General features: G+C 47.9%; 1 pseudogene; it reads right to left on the minus strand.

The window, feature by feature from the left end:
- Positions 1–888: 888 nt before the first annotated feature.
- Positions 889–997, minus strand: LOC144479773 (5S ribosomal RNA; annotated as a pseudogene).
- Positions 998–7,467: the final 6,470 nt, after the last annotated feature.

Here is a 7,467-nt window from a genome sequence, read left to right on the forward strand (position 1 = left end):
TAGGATGGCTTTGGCCGCGCGCCGGACGGACGTCCCTGCGCGCTCAGCCAGCACGCGGGGACTCATCCAGCCCACCCCTCCGCCATCGAGCACGTCCCCGATTCTGGTCACCCCGGCGTCCACAGCCCTCCTCTCCGCCAGCCACCTGAAGTTATACGGCTGGAGGAGCGGATTCCTGAGCAGCGGCTCTCGCACGAGAGCCGCTACTCCTGACGGGGGAGAGCTGCGTCGCGAGGCGACCTTGTTCCAGACAGTGAGGAGGTCCTGGTAAAAGACGGGCAACTCCTGCAGGGCGGTCGAAGCACGCCCCAGTTCGATATGCAGGAGCTGCACGTCATAATTGAGGCCGTGCCACTGGCAGAAGAAATACATCGCCATGGCACACCACTGTGGAGGGGGCTCAACGTAAAGGTACCTCTGCAGGGCCTGGAGGCGGAAGGTCGCTATCTGAGTGCGGAGGCACACCAGACCTTGTCCGCCCTCCTCAAGCGGGAGATACAGGACCGCAGCAGGGACCCAGTGCAGTCGATTGCCCCAGAAGAACCGCACGAGGGTTCTCTGGATATCGGTGACAAAGCCAGGGGGAGGGGTCAAAGGGACCAGCCGGTACCACAGCATGGAGGCGACCAGCTGGTTTATGATGCGAGCTCGCGCCCCGTAGGACAGCACTCGGAGCAGTCCTGTCCAGCGACTCAGGCGGGCGGAGACTTTGGCCTCCAGCTCCCGCCAGTTCGCCGGCCAGGATTCCTCGGCTGGGCAGAGATGGGCCCCCAAGTAGAGGAGGTTGGTCCTGCTCCCGGTGAAAGGCCTGAGCTCCTCCGGAAGGGGGTCCGTCTCCCAAGGACCGACAAGGAGTCCGGAGCACTTGGCCCAGTTGATCCTGGCGGAGGACTACTGCACCTGGTATTCCCAGGCGGTCTCCCATCCAAGTACTAACCAGGCCTGAGTCTGCTTAGCTTCCGAGATCAGGCGTTTTCAGACTAGTATGGCCGTAGGCATTTGCTGGCAGCAGAGGGAGAGAGGCACAAAGTACATCACTGTGCTGTCTGAACCAAACCGCCCACAGTGTCAACATAGAGCAGTTTTCATAGAGGCCCTTTGGCCCATTGTGTCTGTGCAAGCCACCCAAGCATCTATATGTTCTAATCCCATTTTCCAGCACTTGGTCTTAGCCTTCAATGCTACAGTGGCACAGTGGTTAGCACTGCTGCCTCACAGTGCCAGGAACCCAGGTTCAATTCCCAGCTTGGGTCACTGTCTGTGTGGTGTTTGCACATTTTCCCCATGTCTGCGTGGGTTTCCTCCGGGCGCTCCGGTTTCCTCCCACAGTCCAAAGATGTGCGGGTTAGATAGGTTGGCCATGCTAAATTCTCCCTCTGTGTACCCGAACAGGCGCCGGAGTGTAGCGACTAGGGGATTTTCACAGTAACTTCATTGCAGTGTTAATGTAAGCCGACTTGTGACTAAAAGATAAACTTTACTATTCATAGAAACCATACAATGTAGAAGAAGGCCATTCGGCCCATTGAATCTACACCATCTCTCCGACAGTGCCAAAGGAGGCCATTCGGCCCATAAAGACTGCACTACTTCTCTCTGACAGAGTATCTTGCCCAGCCTTATTCCCCACCCTATTCCTGTAACCCACACACACATTTACTAACCTATCTCACCTACACATCTTGTGACACTATGGGGCAATTTAGCATGTCCAATCCACCGAACCTGCACATCTTTGGAGTGTGGGAGGAAACCGGAGCACCTGGAGGAAACCTACACAGACACAGGGAGAACATGCAAATTCCACACAGACAGTCACCCAAGGCCAGAATTGAACCTGTGTTCCTGGAGCTGTGAGGCAGAATTGCCAGATTCCTCTGGGAGCTGTAGTTTTTTCCTACGGTCCAAAAATGTGCAGGTTAGGTGGATTGACCAGGCTAAATTGTCCCTTAGTGTCCAAAGATGTGTAGGTTAGGTGGATTAGCTGTGATAAATGTGCATTAGCCATGGTAAATTCAGCCAAATGGCCTAATTCTGTTCCTATATTTTATGGTAAATGCATGGGGTTATGGGAATAGACACAGTAAGAAGTTTCACAACACCAGGTTAAAGTCCAACAGGTTTATTTGGTAGCACAAGGCACTAGCTTTCGGAGCGCTGCTCCTTCATCAGGTAAGTGGGAGTTCTGTTCACAAACAGGGCATATAAAGACACAAACTCAATTTACAAAATAATGGTTGGAATGCGAGTCTTTACAGGTAATCAAGTCTTAAAGGTACAGACAATGTGAATGGAGAAAGGGTTAAGCACAGGTTAAAGAGATGTGTATTGTCTCCAGCCAGGACAGTTAGTGAGATTTTGCAAGCCCAGGCAAGTCGTGGGGTTACAGGTAGTGTGACATGAACCCAAGATCCTGGTTGAGGCCTCATGTGTGCGGAACTTGGCTATCAGTCTCTGCTCAGCGACTCTGTGTTGTCGTGTGTCGTGAAGGCCGCCTTGGAGAACGCTTACCTGAAAATCAGAGGCCGAATGCCCGTGACCGCTGAAGTGGGCTAGCACTGCTGCCTCACAGATTACAAATAGTATGACATTGTCAGAGGCTACAGAAGGATATAGATAGGCTGGAAATTTGGGCAAGGAAATGGCAGATGGAGTTCAATCCTGATAAATGCGAAGTGATGCATTTTGGTGGGAATAATGTAGGGATGAGCTACACGATGAATGGAAGAACCATAAAGGGTGTAGAGACGCAGAGGGACCTGGGTGTGCAAGTCCACAGATCTTTGAAGGTGACGTCACAGGTGGAGAAGGTGGTGAAGAAGGCATATGGCATGCTTGCCTTTATAGGACGGGGCATAGAGTATAAAAGTTGGGGTCTGATGTTGCAGATGTATAGAACGTTGGTTCGGCCGCATTTGGAATACTGCGTCCAGTTCTGGTCGCCACACTACCAGAAGGACGTGGAGGCTTTGGAGAGAGTACAGAGGAGGTTTACCAGGATGTTGCCTGGTATGGAGGGGCTTGGTTATGAGGAGAGATTGGGGAAACTGGGGTTGTTCTCCTTGGAAAGACGGAGGATGAGGGGAGACTTAATAGAGGTGTATAAAATTATGAAAGGCATAGATAGGGTGAACGGTGGGAAGCTTTTCCCCGGGTCGGTGGTGACGTTCACGAGGGGTCATAGGTTCAAGGTGAAGGGGGGGAGGTTTAACACAGATATCAGAAGGACATATTTCACACAGAGGGTCGTGGGGGCCTGGAATGTGTTGCCGGGCAAGGTGGTGGAGGCGGACACACTGGGAACGTTTAAGACTTATCTAGACAGCTATATCAACGGAGTGGGAATGGAGGGATACAAAAGAGTGGTCTAGTTTGGACCAGGGAGCGGCGCGGGCTAATTGTTCCTTGTTTCTCGTTTCAAGGCTTCATTCTATGATCATCTTGCTGGTGCCAGTACAGAGCGAGACTGCGGATAGTTGGGAACCTGTCTCGGGGGCAGGGAATTCATATGGTGTTCGTGGAAGTGGAAATGACTAGGGTTGGGAAGCATTTTCCGATCAGGGCCATTGTGATCTCCTGGACTCGTTTCGATCGCCTCAGGGGGTCGGAGAGGAATTTCCCAGATTTTATTTTCCCCATATTGGCCCTGGGGTTTTTCACTCTGGGTTTTCGCCTCTCCCTGGAGATCACATGGTCTGGAATGGGGAGGTGGGGGTGAGTTAATAGGTTGTAATGAACAAAGCATCGTAGCTGTGAGGGACAGCTCGGTGGATAGGATATTGGTATGTAGATAGGCTGGGAAATTGGGCGGGGATCCTGGATTCAGGATTCAATCCTGGACCGGGGAGCGGCGCGGGCTTGGAGGGCCGAAGGGCCTGTTCCTGTGCTTTATTGTTCTTTGTTCTTTGTTATTACAAATAGTGTGACATAGTGTGTCACACTATTTGTAACCCCCACAGCTTGCCTGGACCTGCAGAGTCTCACTGGCTGTCCTGTCTGGAGACAATACACATCTCTTTAGCCTGTCTTGATGCTCTCTCCACTCACATTGTTTGTATCTTAAAGACTTGATTAGCTGTAAGTATTCGCATTCCAACCATTATTCATGTAAATTGAGTTTGTGTCTTTATATGCCCTGTTTGTGAACAGAATTCCCACTCACCTGAAGAAGGGGCTTAAGGCTCCGAAAGCTTGTGTGGCTTTTGCTACCAAATAAACCTGTTGGACTTTAACCTGGTGTTGTTAAACTTCTTACTGTGTTTATCCCAGTCCAACGCCGGCATCTCCACATCATGACTACCAACTCTCTCTGACAGAGCATTTTACCCCACGTATTTATGCCACTAATCCCTCTAATCTATACATCTTGGGACACTAAGGGGAAATTTAGCTTGGCCAATCAACCTACCCTGCACATCATCAGACAGTGGGAGGAAACCAGAGCACCTGGAGGAAACCCATGCAGACACGGGGAGAATCATAGAAACTCGGAAGTTAATTTGCATACAGCATTGGGGGAATGAGAAGAGTGAGAGGGGATCTCATAGAAACTTATAAAATTCTAACAGGATTAGACAGGGTAAATTCAGAAAGAATGTTCCCAATGGTGAGGGAGTCCAGAATTAGGGCTCATAGTTTGAGGATAAGGGGTAAACCTTTTGGAACTGAGGTGAGGAGAAATTTATTCGCCCAGAGGAGGTGAATGTGTGGAATTCACTACCACAGAAAGTAGTTGAGGCCAAAACATTGTGTGATTTCAAGAAGAAATTAGATATAGCTCTTGGGGCTAAAGAAATCAGAAGGTATGGGGAGGAAAGGGGGAATCAGAATATTGATTTTGATGATCAGCCATGATCAAAATGAATGGCGGAGCAGACTCAAGGGGCCGAATGGCCTCCTCCTGCTTCTAGTTTCTATGTTTCCATGATTCTGTAACTCAGAAGATTACTGAAATGGCCTAAAAGGTATGTGACTCCTGTCGGAGGACAGCCTCGCGTCCTTTTACGTTGTTACCTTGTGCCTAGTGTAGCTCCATCATTGATCTCTTTTAGGGGGCTCCAAGGCATTTCTGCATCAACTTCTATGAGAAACTGCTGGAAAATAAGACACCTGGTAAGTGTGAATTTGGGAGCGAGAGGTCTTCCAGAAATGTGCCACAGATAATTCAGGTTTAATACATTCAGTCATAATGTATGCATGTCACATTGTTCAACGTTTTTTATTGTATCACAAAGAAAATGCCACGAAAACTGATCAAGGCATCCCTTAATTATTACTTTTCAATGTTTTTAAGACTATAGAGATAGTTCTTCATGACAGTGCTAGTAAAAGGTGATTTATTGGTGTTTAGTTATCATGGGTATGATCATCTTATGAAACGCGTAGAATCTGCAGTCTTTGGGAGGAATGAGGTTGAACACGCTGGTATGAGTGTTCTCCTTCTTGAAACCAGCCTCCACCAAATGCAGCACTTGTGTTTCCTGGACAGATCGAAGGTGTAAGTTACATAGGAAATGTGAAACCGATCACACAGCACGTGCTTATCCCAGGTTTTGAAGATGTTATCCTTTGTTATATTTACAAAATCATTTTGAAATGCAAGATCCCAAATATTTTAAAAGACAGCCGGCACGTTGGCACAGTGGTTAGCACTGCTGCCTCACAGCTCCAGGGACCTGGGTTAGATTCCCGGCTTGGGCCACTGTCTGTGTGGAGTCTGCACGTTCTCCCTGTATCTGCGTGGGTTCCCTCCGGGTGCTCTGGTTTCCTCCCACAGTCCAAAGATGTGCGGGTTAGGTGCATTGGCCATGCTAAATTGCCCCTTAGTGTCCCAGGATACATAGGTTAGAGGGATTAGCGGGGTAAATACGTGGGATTACAGGGATAGGGCCTGGGTGAGATTATTGTCGGTGCAGACCCAATGGACTGAGTGGCCTCCTTCTGCACTGTTGGGATTCTATTTTAAAAGACGTGGAGGCACTCATCGAGGCAAGGGACAGGGAAACAGAACACTTTTCATCTCAAGTACTGATTTTTGTTTTGTTTATTCCAATTCGATCAAATCAAGTCCAATTCAGAGTCTCAACAAGTTGAGACATTTCCGATCCAAGCTGACAAGACAGGGTATACAACCCCTATCCTGTCTTGGGCCTGATCTACGTGAGCCAAGCTGATTGGAGTAGGTGCAGGTCCTCCTCCTCCAAGGCTTGATCTTATTTGCATCTTAGCCAAAAGGCCGAGGTGCCGCTTTTAAAAATTGCCCAGTACTGATTGCTACTATCATGTGAGGTGGAGCAGTTTAAAAATAAATCTTCTGCCACAACAATGCACAGTACCTTAACTTTACAGTCCCACTCTCGACTGAATAATTTTTTTCACCTCACCTAAAGATCCTCTAATCTCTAAATTTGTTTGTCAAATTGATATTGATGGATATGAAATTAGGACGAGGCGTGTCGACCCTGAGTGTTTGGCAACTGGATTCAGGCTGCTCAATTCAACTAGAATAAAATGCATGAATAGCTTCCTTCTCCACCTTTGCAAGATTTTAAATGGCCTGGAAATGATCACCACTCTTAAGTTTAAATCTTAAAGGGGGTCTGAATTATTGATTTGTGTGTGCATCGTAAAGTGCCTCTGAATCTAAAAGTTGTGAGTTACAGCCTCAGTAGAGGACTTGAGCACATAGTTTATGCTGACACTTGGGAGTGCTACATTGTCGGAGATGCTGTCTTATGGGTGAAGCATCAAACCAATGTCCCATCTGCCTTTGTAAGTGGAGCTCTCCCCTTGCCCTACCCAACACATATCCTTCATCCATCACCCAAGCATATAACCAATCTTTCCATTGCTGTTTGTCAAACCTTACTGTGTGCAAATTGACAGTCATGTTTGTTCATATAACAACATTTTCTGCCTTCTAGACAGTAATTCATTAGCAGTTGAGCACTCATGGGGCACTTTGTGGACATAGTTATAGAGGTTTACTGCATGGAAACCGGCCCTTTGGCCCAACTTGTCCATGCCACCCTTTTCTTAACCACTAAGCTCGTCATGAAAGTTGCTATATAAATGTAAGTTCTTTAAATTCTTTCTTCCCTGATTTCTAGTCTATTCACATTCCAAACAAATTCTCCCATCCTGCCTGCCACTGAAATTTTAGCGGGTGCGTTGCGGACAATGTGAAACCCCATTGACAGTCGGCTGGAATTTCTGGCTTTTAGACCAGCACGGCCAGACAATTCTGCCCACACTCTTTCTAAATAACAAAATTGAATTTTCGAAGCAGTAATAAGACTGAACAACTCTGATGGCCATAGCATGTCCCTGGCACTAGAACTTTGGTTGTAAAACAGTTCTCATTAACACTTAACAATAAAAGTACTTTTAGAGTAACTGAAAAATACAAGCTTTTGGGAGCACATGGCAAGTGTAGGCAACTTCCAAATGGACCAAATTAAACTTCAG

Source organism: Mustelus asterias, chromosome 26 (genome assembly GCF_964213995.1).
Source record: "Mustelus asterias chromosome 26, sMusAst1.hap1.1, whole genome shotgun sequence".
Taxonomy (NCBI): Eukaryota; Metazoa; Chordata; class Chondrichthyes; order Carcharhiniformes; family Triakidae; genus Mustelus; species Mustelus asterias.